Genomic DNA, 9656 nt, shown 5'->3' with positions numbered 1-9656 from the left:
GTCTCAATTATTGTACAACGAAATGAATTTCAAATAATAAATCTTGGCGGTTAAACAAAAAGTGTTTAAACAACAAAAGCTATTGGCAGCGGTGGGATTCGAACCCCCGCCATCGAAATGACTGGTGCCTTAAAGCAGCGCCTTAGACCAGTCGGCCACGCTACCTCTGTTTAAACATTATTAAGTGCAACACACAATTTTTCTGTCTCAATTATTGTACCACGAAATTCATTTTAAATAATAAATCGTGTCGGTTAAACAAAAAGTGTTCAAATAACAAAAGCAAATGGCAGCGGTGGGATTCGAACCCACGTCATCGAAATGACTGGTGCCTAAAACCAGCGCCTTAGACCACTCGGCCACGCTACCTGTGTTTAAACATTATTAAGTGCAACACACAATTTTTCCGTCTTAATCATTGCACAACGAAATTCATGTGAAATAACAATTCTTGGCGGTTAAACAAAAAGTGTTCAAAGAACAAAAGCTATTGGCAGCGGTGGGATTCGAACCCACGCCATCGAAATGACTGGTGCCTAAAACCAGCGCCTTACACCACTCGGCCACGCAACCAGTGTTCAAGATTTCTTAGTTGCTACAAACAATGTTTCCGTCTCAATTATTGTACCATGAAATTCATTTTAAACAATAAATCTTGGCGGTCATACAAAAAGTGTTCGAATAACAAAAGCTATTGGCAGCGGTGGGATTCGAACCCACGCCATCGAAATGACTGGTGCCTAAACCAGCGCCTTAGACCACTCGGCCACGCTACCTCTGTTTAAACATCATAAGTGCAACACACAATTTTTCTGTCTCAATTATTGTACCACGAAATTCATTTTAAATAATAAATCGTGGCGGTTAAACAAAAAGTGTTCAAATAACAAATGCTATTGGCAGAGGTGGGATTCGAACCCACGCCATCGAAATGACTGGTGCCTAAAACCAGCGCCTTAGACCACTCGGCCACGCAACCAGTGTTCAAGATTTCTTAGTTGCTACAAACAATGTTTCCGTCTCAATTATTGTACCATGAAATTCATTTTAAACAATAAATCTTGGCGGTCATACAAAAAGTGTTCGAATAACAAAAGCTATTGGCAGCGGTGGGATTCGAACCCACGCCATCGAAATGACTGGTGCCTAAACCAGCGCCTTAGACCACTCGGCCACGCTACCAGTGTTCAAGATTTCTTAGTTATAACAAACAAATTTTCCGTCTCAATTATTGTACAACGAAATGAATTTCAAATAATCTATCTTGGCGGTTAAACAAAAAGTGTTTAAACAACAAAAGCTATTGGCAGCGGTGGGATTCGAACCCACGCCATCGAAATGACTGGTGCCTTAAACCAGCGCCTTAGACCACTCGGCCACGCTACCTATGTTTAAACATCATAAGTGCAACACACAATTTTTCTGTCTCAATTATTGTACCACGAAATTCATTTTAAATAATAAATCGTGGCGGTTAAACAAAAAGTGTTCAAATAACAAATGCTATTGGCAGAGGTGGGATTCGAACCCACGCCATCGAAATGACTGGTGCCTTAAACCAGCGCCTTAGACCACTCGGCCACGCTACCTGTGTTTAAACATTATTAAGTGCAACACACAATTTTTCCGTCTTAATCATTGCACAACGAAATTCATGTGAAATAACAATTCTTGGCGGTTAAACAAAAAGTGTTCAAATGACATCAAATGACAAAAGCTATTGGCAGCGGTGGGATTCGAACCCACGCCATCGAAATGACTGGTGCCTAAAACCAGCGCCTTAGACCACTCGGCCACGCTACCAGTGTTCAAGATTTCTTAGTTATAACAAACAAATTTTCCGTCTCAATTATTGTACAACGAAATGAATTTCAAATAATCTATCTTGGCGGTTAAACAAAAAGTGTTTAAATAACAAAAGCTATTGGCAGCGGTGGGATTGGAACCCACGCCATCGAAATGACTGGTGCCTTAAACCAGCGCCTTAGACCACTCGGCCACGCTACCTGTGTTTAAACATTATTAAGTGCAACACACAATTTTTCCGTCTTAATCATTGCACAACGAAATTCATGTGAAATAACAATTCTTGGCGGTTAAACAAAAAGTGTTCAAATGACATCAAATGACAAAAGCTATTGGCAGCGGTGGGATTCGAACCCACGCCATCGAAATGACTGGTGCCTAAAACCAGCGCCTTAGACCACTCGGCCACGCTACCAGTGTTCAAGATTTCTTAGTTATAACAAACAAATTTTCCGTCTCAATTATTGTACAACGAAATGAATTTCAAATAATCTATCTTGGCGGTTAAACAAAAAGTGTTTAAATAACAAAAGCTATTGGCAGCGGTGGGATTGGAACCCACGCCATAGAAATGACTGGTGCCTTAAACCAGCGCCTTAGACCACCCGGCCACGCTACCTCTGTTTAAACATTATTAAGTGCAACACACAATTTTTCCGTCTCAATTATTGTACAACGAAATGCATTTCAAATAATAAATCTTGGCGGTTAAACAAAAAATGTTTAAATAACAAAAGCTATTGGCAGCGGTGGGATTCGAACCCACGCCATCGAAATGACTGGTGCCTTAAACCAGCGCCTTAGACCACTCGGCCACGCTACCTGTGTTCAAGAATTATTAAGTGCAACACACAATTTTTCTGTCTCAATTATTGTACCACGAAATTAATTTTAAATAATAAATCGTGACGGTTAAACAAAAAGTGTTCAAATAACAAAAGCAAATGGCAGCGGTGGGATTCGAACCCACGCCATCGAAATGACTGGTGCCTTAAACCAGCGCCTTAGACCACTCGGCCACGCTACCTGTCTTCAAGATTGTTTACTTGCAACACACAATTTTTCTGTCTCAATTATTGTACCACGAAATTCATTTTAAATAATAAATCGTGTCGGTTAAACAAAAAGTGTTCAAATAACAAAAGCAAATGGCAGCGGTAGGAATCGAACCCACGCCATCGAAATGACTGGTGCCTAAAACCAGCGCCTTAGACCACTCGGCCACGCTACCTGTGTTCAAGATTTCTTAGTTGCAACAAACAAATTTTCCGTCTCAATTATTGTACAACGAAATGAATTTCAAATAATAAATCTTGGCGGTTAAACAAAAAGTGTTTAAACAACAAAAGCTATTGGCAGCGGTGGGATTCGAACCCCCGCCATCGAAATGACTGGTGCCTTAAAGCAGCGCCTTAGACCAGTCGGCCACGCTACCTCTGTTTAAACATTATTAAGTGCAACACACAATTTTTCTGTCTCAATTATTGTACCACGAAATTCATTTTAAATAATAAATCGTGTCGGTTAAACAAAAAGTGTTCAAATAACAAAAGCAAATGGCAGCGGTGGGATTCGAACCCACGTCATCGAAATGACTGGTGCCTAAAACCAGCGCCTTAGACCACTCAGCCACGCTACCTGTGTTTAAACATTATTAAGTGCAACACACAATTTTTCCGTCTTAATCATTGCACAACGAAATTCATGTGAAATAACAATTCTTGGCGGTTAAACAAAAAGTGTTCAAAGAACAAAAGCTATTGGCAGCGGTGGGATTCGAACCCACGCCATCGAAATGACTGGTGCCTAAAACCAGCGCCTTACACCACTCGGCCACGCAACCAGTGTTCAAGATTTCTTAGTTGCTACAAACAATGTTTCCGTCTCAATTATTGTACCATGAAATTCATTTTAAACAATAAATCTTGGCGGTCATACAAAAAGTGTTCGAATAACAAAAGCTATTGGCAGCGGTGGGATTCGAACCCACGCCATCGAAATGACTGGTGCCTAAACCAGCGCCTTAGACCACTCGGCCACGCTACCTCTGTTTAAACATCATAAGTGCAACACACAATTTTTCTGTCTCAATTATTGTACCACGAAATTCATTTTAAATAATAAATCGTGGCGGTTAAACAAAAAGTGTTCAAATAACAAATGCTATTGGCAGAGGTGGGATTCGAACCCACGCCATCGAAATGACTGGTGCCTTAAACCAGCGCCTTAGACCACTCGGCCACGCTACCTGTGTTTAAACATTATTAAGTGCAACACACAATTTTTCCGTCTTAATCATTGCACAACGAAATTCATGTGAAATAACAATTCTTGGCGGTTAAACAAAAAGTGTTCAAATGACATCAAATGACAAAAGCTATTGGCAGCGGTGGGATTCAAACCCACGCCATCGAAATGACTGGTGCCTAAAACCAGCGCCTTAGACCACTCGGCCACGCTACCAGTGTTCAAGATTTCTTAGTTATAACAAACAAATTTTCCGTCTCAATTATTGTACAACGAAATGAATTTCAAATAATCTATCTTGGCGGTTAAACAAAAAGTGTTTAAATAACAAAAGCTATTGGCAGCGGTGGGATTGGAACCCACGCCATCGAAATGACTGGTGCCTTAAACCAGGGCCTTAGACCACTCGGCCACGCTACCTGTGTTTAAACATTATTAAGTGCAACACACAATTTTTCCGTCTTAATCATTGCACAACGAAATTCATGTGAAATAACAATTCTTGGCGGTTAAACAAAAAGTGTTCAAATGACATAAAATGACAAAAGCTACTGGCAGCGGTGGGATTCGAACCCACGCCATCGAAATGTCTGGTGCCTAAAACCAGCGCCTTAGACCACTCGGCCACGCTACCAGTGTTCAAGATTTCTTAGTTATAACAAACAAATTTTCCGTCTCAATTATTGTACAACGAAATGAATTTCAAATAATCTATCTTGGCGGTTAAACAAAAAGTGTTTAAATAACAAAAGCTATTGGCAGCGGTGGGATTGGAACCCACGCCATCGAAATGACTGGTGCCTTAAACCAGCGCCTTAGACCACTCGGCCACGCTACCTCTGTTTAAACATTATTAAGTGCAACACACAATTTTTCCGTCTCAATTATTGTACAACGAAACGCATTTCAAATAATAAATCTTGGCGGTTAAACAAAAAGTGTTTAAATAACAAAAGCTATTGGCAGCGGTGGGATTGGAACCCACGCCATCGAAATGACTGGTGCCTTAAACCAGCGCCTTAGACCACTCGGCCACGCTACCTCTGTTTAAACATTATTAAGTGCAACACACAATTTTTCCGTCTCAATTATTGTACAACGAAATGCATTTCAAATAATCTATCTTGGCGGTTAAAAAAAAAGTGTTTAAATAACAAAAGCTATTGGCAGCGGTGGGATTCGAACCCACGCCATCGAAATGACTGGTGCCTTAAACCAGCGCCTTAGACCACTCGGCCACGCTACCTGTGTTCAAGAATTATTAAGTGCAACACACAATTTTTCTGTCTCAATTATTGTACCACGAAATTCATTTTAAATAATAAATCGTGTCGGTTAAACAAAAAGTGTTCAAATAACAAAAGCAAATGGCAGCGGTGGGATTCGAACCCACGCCATCGAAATGACTGGTGCCTTAAACCAGCGCCTTAGACCACTCGGCCACGCTACCTGTCTTCAAGATTGTTTACTTGCAACACATAATTTTTCTGTCTCAATTATTGTACCACGAAATTCATTTTAAATAATAAATCGTGTCGGTTAAACAAAAAGTGTTCAAATAACAAAAGCAAATGGCAGCGGTGGGATTCGAACCCACGTCATCGAAATGACTGGTGCCTAAAACCAGCGCCTTAGACCACTCGGCCACGCTACCTGTGTTTAAACATTATTAAGTGCAACACACAATTTTTCCGTCTTAATCATTGCACAACGAAATTCATGTGAAATAACAATTCTTGGCGGTTAAACAAAAAGTGTTCAAAGAACACAAGCTATTGGCAGCGGTGGGATTCGAACCCACGCCATCGAAATGACTGGTGCCTAAAACCAGCGCCTTAGACCACTCGGCCACGCAACCAGTGTTCAAGATTTCTTAGTTGCTACAAACAATGTTTCCGTCTCAATTATTGTACCATGAAATTCATTTTAAACAATAAATCTTGGCGGTCATACAAAAAGTGTTCGAATAACAAAAGCTATTGGCAGCGGTGGGATTCGAACCCACGCCATCGAAATGACTGGTGCCTTAAACCAGCGCCTTAGACCACTCGGCCACGCTACCTCTGTTTAAACATCATAAGTGCAACACACAATTTTTCTGTCTCAATTATTGTACCACGAAATTCATTTTAAATAATAAATCGTGGCGGTTAAACAAAAAGTGTTCAAATAACAAATGCTATTGGCAGAGGTGGGATTCGAACCCACGCCATCGAAATGACTGGTGCCTTAAACCAGCGCCTTAGACCACTCGGCCACGCTACCTGTGTTTAAACATTATTAAGTGCAACACACAATTTTTCCGTCTTAATCATTGCACAACGAAATTCATGTGAAATAACAATTCTTGGCGGTTAAACAAAAAGTGTTCAAATGACATCAAATGACAAAAGCTATTGGCAGCGGTGGGATTCAAACCCACGCCATCGAAATGACTGGTGCCTAAAACCAGCGCCTTAGACCACTCGGCCACGCTACCAGTGTTCAAGATTTCTTAGTTATAACAAACAAATTTTCCGTCTCAATTATTGTACAACGAAATGAATTTCAAATAATCTATCTTGGCGGTTAAACAAAAAGTGTTTAAATAACAAAAGCTATTGGCGGCGGTGGGATTGGAACCCACGCCATCGAAATGACTGGTGCCTTAAACCAGGGCCTTAGACCACTCGGCCACGCTACCTGTGTTTAAACATTATTAAGTGCAACACACAATTTTTCCGTCTTAATCATTGCACAACGAAATTCATGTGAAATAACAATTCTTGGCGGTTAAACAAAAAGTGTTCAAATGACATAAAATGACAAAAGCTACTGGCAGCGGTGGGATTCGAACCCACGCCATCGAAATGACTGGTGCCTAAAACCAGCGCCTTAGACCACTCGGCCACGCTACCAGTGTTCAAGATTTCTTAGTTATAACAAACAAATTTTCCGTCTCAATTATTGTACAACGAAATGAATTTCAAATAATCTATCTTGGCGGTTAAACAAAAAGTGTTTAAATAACAAAAGCTATTGGCAGAGGTGGGATTCGAACCCACGCCATCGAAATGACTGGTGCCTTAAACCAGGGCCTTAGACCACTCGGCCACGCTACCTGTGTTTAAACATTATTAAGTGCAACACACAATTTTTCCGTCTTAATCATTGCACAACGAAATTCATGTGAAATAACAATTCTTGGCGGTTAAACAAAAAGTGTTCAAATGACATAAAATGACAAAAGCTACTGGCAGCGGTGGGATTCGAACCCACGCCATCGAAATGACTGGTGCCTAAAACCAGCGCCTTAGACCACTCGGCCACGCTACCAGTGTTCAAGATTTCTTAGTTATAACAAACAAATTTTCCGTCTCAATTATTGTACAACGAAATGAATTTCAAATAATCTATCTTGGCGGTTAAACAAAAAGTGTTTAAATAACAAAAGCTATTGGCAGCGGTGGGATTGGAACCCACGCCATCGAAATGACTGGTGCCTTAAACCAGCGCCTTAGACCACTCGGCCACGCTACCTCTGTTTAAACATTATTTAGTGCAACACACAATTTTTCCGTCTCAATTATTGTACAACGAAACGCATTTCAAATAATAAATCTTGGCGGTTAAACAAAAAGTGTTTAAATAACAAAAGCTATTGGCAGCGGTGGGATTGGAACCCACGCCATCGAAATGACTGGTGCCTTAAACCAGCGCCTTAGACCACTCGGCCACGCTACCTCTGTTTAAACATTATTAAGTGCAACACACAATTTTTCCGTCTCAATTATTGTACAACGAAATGCATTTCAAATAATCTATCTTGGCGGTTAAACAAAAAGTGTTTAAATAACAAAAGCTATTGGCAGCGGTGGGATTCGAACCCACGCCATCGAAATGACTGGTGCCTTAAACCAGCGCCTTAGACCACTCGGCCACGCTACCTGTGTTCAAGAATTATTAAGTGCAACACACAATTTTTCTGTCTCAATTATTGTACCACGAAATTCATTTTAAATAATAAATCGTGTCGGTTAAACAAAATGTGTTCAAATAACAAAAGCAAATGGCAGCGGTGGGATTCGAACCCACGCCATCGAAATGACTGGTGCCTAAAACCAGCGCCTTAGACCACTCGGCCACGCTACCTGTGTTCAAGATTTCTTAGTTGCAACAAACAAATTTTCCGTCTCAATTATTGTACCACGAAATTCATTTTAAATAATAAATCGTGTCGGTTAAACAAAAAGTGTTTAAATAACAAAAGCTATTGGCAGCGGTGGGATTCGAACCCACGCCATCGAAATGACTGATGCCTAAAAGCAGCGCCTAAGACCACTCGGCCACGCTATCTGTGTTTAAACATTATTAAGTGCAACACACAATTTTTCCGTCTCAATTATTGCACAACGAAATGCATTTCAAATAATAAATCATGGCGGTTAAACAAAAACTGTTCAAATAACAAATGCTATTGGCAGCGGTGGGATTCGAACCCACGCCATCGAAATGACTGGTGCCTTAAACCAGCGCATTAGACCACTCGGCCACGCTACCTGTGTTTAAACATTATTAAGTACAACACACAATTTTTCCGTCTCAATTATTGTACCACTAAATTCATTTTAAATAATAAATCGTGGCGGTTAAACAAAAAGTGTTCAAATAACAAATACAAATGGCAGCGGTGGGATTCGAACCCACGCCATCGAAATGACTGGTGCCTTAAACCAGCGCCTTAGACCACTCGGCCACGCTACCTGTGTTCAAGATTTCTTAGTTGCAACAAACAAATTTTCCGTCTCAATTATTGTACAACGAAATGAATTTCAAATAATAAATCTTGGCGGTTAAACAAAAAGTGTTTAAATTACAAAGCAATTGGCAGCAGTGGGATTCGAACCCACGCCATCGAAATGACTGGTGCCTTAAACCAGCGCCTTAGACCACTCGGCCACGCTACCTTTGTTTAAACATTATTAAGTGCAACACACAATTTTTCCGTCTTAATCATTGCACAACGAAATTCATGTGAAATAACAATTCTTGGCTGTTAAACAAAAAGTGTTCAAATGACAAAAGCTATTGGCAGCGGTGGGATTCGAACCCACGCCATCGAAATGACTGGTGCCTAAAACCAGCGCCTTAGACCACTCGGCCACGTTACCTGTGTTCAAGATTTCTTAGTTGCAACAAACAAATTTTCCGTCTCAATTATTGTACCACGAAATTCATTTTAAATAATAAATCGTGGCGGTTAAACAAAAAGTGTTTAAATAACAAAAGCTATTGGCAGCGGTGGGATTCGAACCCACGCCATCGAAATGACTGATGCCTAAAAGCAGCGCCTAAGACCACTCGGCCACGCTATCTGTGTTTAAACATTATTAAGTGCAACACACAATTTTTCCGTCTCAATTATTGCACAACGAAATGCATTTCAAATAATAAATCATGGCGGTTAAACAAAAACTGTTCAAATAACAAAAGCTTTTGGCAGCGGTGGGATTCGAACCCACGCCATCGAAATGACTGGTGCCTAAAACCAGCGCCTTAGACCACTCGGCCACGCTACCTGTGTTCAACATTTCTTAGTTGCAACAAACAAATTTTCCGTCTCA

The 9656-nt window shown here is 40.6% G+C and overlaps 36 non-coding genes across 36 annotated transcripts; all 36 read right to left on the bottom strand.

Moving 5' to 3' along the window:
• Positions 1-287: 287 nt before the first annotated feature.
• Trnal-uag (transfer RNA leucine (anticodon UAG)) lies at positions 288-369 on the bottom strand. Its single transcript has one exon. It is a non-coding gene; the product is annotated as a tRNA-Leu (tRNA).
• A 122-nt stretch (positions 370-491) lies between these two features.
• Trnal-uag (transfer RNA leucine (anticodon UAG)) lies at positions 492-573 on the bottom strand. Its single transcript has one exon. It is a non-coding gene; the product is annotated as a tRNA-Leu (tRNA).
• Positions 574-897: 324 nt separating this feature from the next.
• Trnal-uag (transfer RNA leucine (anticodon UAG)) lies at positions 898-979 on the bottom strand. Its single transcript has one exon. It is a non-coding gene; the product is annotated as a tRNA-Leu (tRNA).
• Positions 980-1304: 325 nt separating this feature from the next.
• On the bottom strand, positions 1305-1386 carry Trnal-aag (transfer RNA leucine (anticodon AAG)). The gene has a single exon. It is a non-coding gene; the product is annotated as a tRNA-Leu (tRNA).
• Positions 1387-1507: 121 nt separating this feature from the next.
• Trnal-aag (transfer RNA leucine (anticodon AAG)) lies at positions 1508-1589 on the bottom strand. The gene has a single exon. It is a non-coding gene; the product is annotated as a tRNA-Leu (tRNA).
• Positions 1590-1721: 132 nt separating this feature from the next.
• On the bottom strand, positions 1722-1803 carry Trnal-uag (transfer RNA leucine (anticodon UAG)). Its single transcript has one exon. It is a non-coding gene; the product is annotated as a tRNA-Leu (tRNA).
• A 122-nt stretch (positions 1804-1925) lies between these two features.
• On the bottom strand, positions 1926-2007 carry Trnal-aag (transfer RNA leucine (anticodon AAG)). The gene has a single exon. It is a non-coding gene; the product is annotated as a tRNA-Leu (tRNA).
• A 132-nt stretch (positions 2008-2139) lies between these two features.
• Trnal-uag (transfer RNA leucine (anticodon UAG)) lies at positions 2140-2221 on the bottom strand. Its single transcript has one exon. It is a non-coding gene; the product is annotated as a tRNA-Leu (tRNA).
• Positions 2222-2547: 326 nt separating this feature from the next.
• Trnal-aag (transfer RNA leucine (anticodon AAG)) lies at positions 2548-2629 on the bottom strand. The gene has a single exon. It is a non-coding gene; the product is annotated as a tRNA-Leu (tRNA).
• A 122-nt stretch (positions 2630-2751) lies between these two features.
• Trnal-aag (transfer RNA leucine (anticodon AAG)) lies at positions 2752-2833 on the bottom strand. The gene has a single exon. It is a non-coding gene; the product is annotated as a tRNA-Leu (tRNA).
• A 122-nt stretch (positions 2834-2955) lies between these two features.
• Positions 2956-3037, bottom strand: Trnal-uag (transfer RNA leucine (anticodon UAG)). The gene has a single exon. It is a non-coding gene; the product is annotated as a tRNA-Leu (tRNA).
• A 326-nt stretch (positions 3038-3363) lies between these two features.
• Positions 3364-3445, bottom strand: Trnal-uag (transfer RNA leucine (anticodon UAG)). Its single transcript has one exon. It is a non-coding gene; the product is annotated as a tRNA-Leu (tRNA).
• A 122-nt stretch (positions 3446-3567) lies between these two features.
• Trnal-uag (transfer RNA leucine (anticodon UAG)) lies at positions 3568-3649 on the bottom strand. Its single transcript has one exon. It is a non-coding gene; the product is annotated as a tRNA-Leu (tRNA).
• A 324-nt stretch (positions 3650-3973) lies between these two features.
• On the bottom strand, positions 3974-4055 carry Trnal-aag (transfer RNA leucine (anticodon AAG)). The gene has a single exon. It is a non-coding gene; the product is annotated as a tRNA-Leu (tRNA).
• A 132-nt stretch (positions 4056-4187) lies between these two features.
• Trnal-uag (transfer RNA leucine (anticodon UAG)) lies at positions 4188-4269 on the bottom strand. The gene has a single exon. It is a non-coding gene; the product is annotated as a tRNA-Leu (tRNA).
• A 336-nt stretch (positions 4270-4605) lies between these two features.
• Trnal-uag (transfer RNA leucine (anticodon UAG)) lies at positions 4606-4687 on the bottom strand. Its single transcript has one exon. It is a non-coding gene; the product is annotated as a tRNA-Leu (tRNA).
• A 122-nt stretch (positions 4688-4809) lies between these two features.
• Trnal-aag (transfer RNA leucine (anticodon AAG)) lies at positions 4810-4891 on the bottom strand. The gene has a single exon. It is a non-coding gene; the product is annotated as a tRNA-Leu (tRNA).
• Positions 4892-5013: 122 nt separating this feature from the next.
• Positions 5014-5095, bottom strand: Trnal-aag (transfer RNA leucine (anticodon AAG)). The gene has a single exon. It is a non-coding gene; the product is annotated as a tRNA-Leu (tRNA).
• Positions 5096-5217: 122 nt separating this feature from the next.
• Trnal-aag (transfer RNA leucine (anticodon AAG)) lies at positions 5218-5299 on the bottom strand. The gene has a single exon. It is a non-coding gene; the product is annotated as a tRNA-Leu (tRNA).
• Positions 5300-5421: 122 nt separating this feature from the next.
• Positions 5422-5503, bottom strand: Trnal-aag (transfer RNA leucine (anticodon AAG)). Its single transcript has one exon. It is a non-coding gene; the product is annotated as a tRNA-Leu (tRNA).
• A 122-nt stretch (positions 5504-5625) lies between these two features.
• Trnal-uag (transfer RNA leucine (anticodon UAG)) lies at positions 5626-5707 on the bottom strand. Its single transcript has one exon. It is a non-coding gene; the product is annotated as a tRNA-Leu (tRNA).
• Positions 5708-5829: 122 nt separating this feature from the next.
• Trnal-uag (transfer RNA leucine (anticodon UAG)) lies at positions 5830-5911 on the bottom strand. Its single transcript has one exon. It is a non-coding gene; the product is annotated as a tRNA-Leu (tRNA).
• Positions 5912-6033: 122 nt separating this feature from the next.
• Positions 6034-6115, bottom strand: Trnal-aag (transfer RNA leucine (anticodon AAG)). The gene has a single exon. It is a non-coding gene; the product is annotated as a tRNA-Leu (tRNA).
• Positions 6116-6236: 121 nt separating this feature from the next.
• Trnal-aag (transfer RNA leucine (anticodon AAG)) lies at positions 6237-6318 on the bottom strand. The gene has a single exon. It is a non-coding gene; the product is annotated as a tRNA-Leu (tRNA).
• Positions 6319-6450: 132 nt separating this feature from the next.
• Positions 6451-6532, bottom strand: Trnal-uag (transfer RNA leucine (anticodon UAG)). Its single transcript has one exon. It is a non-coding gene; the product is annotated as a tRNA-Leu (tRNA).
• Positions 6533-6868: 336 nt separating this feature from the next.
• On the bottom strand, positions 6869-6950 carry Trnal-uag (transfer RNA leucine (anticodon UAG)). Its single transcript has one exon. It is a non-coding gene; the product is annotated as a tRNA-Leu (tRNA).
• Positions 6951-7286: 336 nt separating this feature from the next.
• Trnal-uag (transfer RNA leucine (anticodon UAG)) lies at positions 7287-7368 on the bottom strand. The gene has a single exon. It is a non-coding gene; the product is annotated as a tRNA-Leu (tRNA).
• A 122-nt stretch (positions 7369-7490) lies between these two features.
• Trnal-aag (transfer RNA leucine (anticodon AAG)) lies at positions 7491-7572 on the bottom strand. The gene has a single exon. It is a non-coding gene; the product is annotated as a tRNA-Leu (tRNA).
• A 122-nt stretch (positions 7573-7694) lies between these two features.
• On the bottom strand, positions 7695-7776 carry Trnal-aag (transfer RNA leucine (anticodon AAG)). The gene has a single exon. It is a non-coding gene; the product is annotated as a tRNA-Leu (tRNA).
• A 122-nt stretch (positions 7777-7898) lies between these two features.
• Positions 7899-7980, bottom strand: Trnal-aag (transfer RNA leucine (anticodon AAG)). The gene has a single exon. It is a non-coding gene; the product is annotated as a tRNA-Leu (tRNA).
• A 122-nt stretch (positions 7981-8102) lies between these two features.
• Trnal-uag (transfer RNA leucine (anticodon UAG)) lies at positions 8103-8184 on the bottom strand. The gene has a single exon. It is a non-coding gene; the product is annotated as a tRNA-Leu (tRNA).
• Positions 8185-8510: 326 nt separating this feature from the next.
• Positions 8511-8592, bottom strand: Trnal-aag (transfer RNA leucine (anticodon AAG)). The gene has a single exon. It is a non-coding gene; the product is annotated as a tRNA-Leu (tRNA).
• A 122-nt stretch (positions 8593-8714) lies between these two features.
• On the bottom strand, positions 8715-8796 carry Trnal-aag (transfer RNA leucine (anticodon AAG)). Its single transcript has one exon. It is a non-coding gene; the product is annotated as a tRNA-Leu (tRNA).
• A 121-nt stretch (positions 8797-8917) lies between these two features.
• Trnal-aag (transfer RNA leucine (anticodon AAG)) lies at positions 8918-8999 on the bottom strand. The gene has a single exon. It is a non-coding gene; the product is annotated as a tRNA-Leu (tRNA).
• A 122-nt stretch (positions 9000-9121) lies between these two features.
• Trnal-uag (transfer RNA leucine (anticodon UAG)) lies at positions 9122-9203 on the bottom strand. Its single transcript has one exon. It is a non-coding gene; the product is annotated as a tRNA-Leu (tRNA).
• Positions 9204-9529: 326 nt separating this feature from the next.
• Positions 9530-9611, bottom strand: Trnal-uag (transfer RNA leucine (anticodon UAG)). Its single transcript has one exon. It is a non-coding gene; the product is annotated as a tRNA-Leu (tRNA).
• Positions 9612-9656: the final 45 nt, after the last annotated feature.

The sequence above is a fragment of the Ascidiella aspersa genome, chromosome 2 (assembly GCF_963924565.1).
Source record: "Ascidiella aspersa chromosome 2, kaAscAspe10.2, whole genome shotgun sequence".
NCBI classification, from domain to species: domain Eukaryota; kingdom Metazoa; phylum Chordata; class Ascidiacea; order Phlebobranchia; family Ascidiidae; genus Ascidiella; species Ascidiella aspersa.
This window is presented reverse-complemented; position numbering and strand designations above follow the sequence as displayed.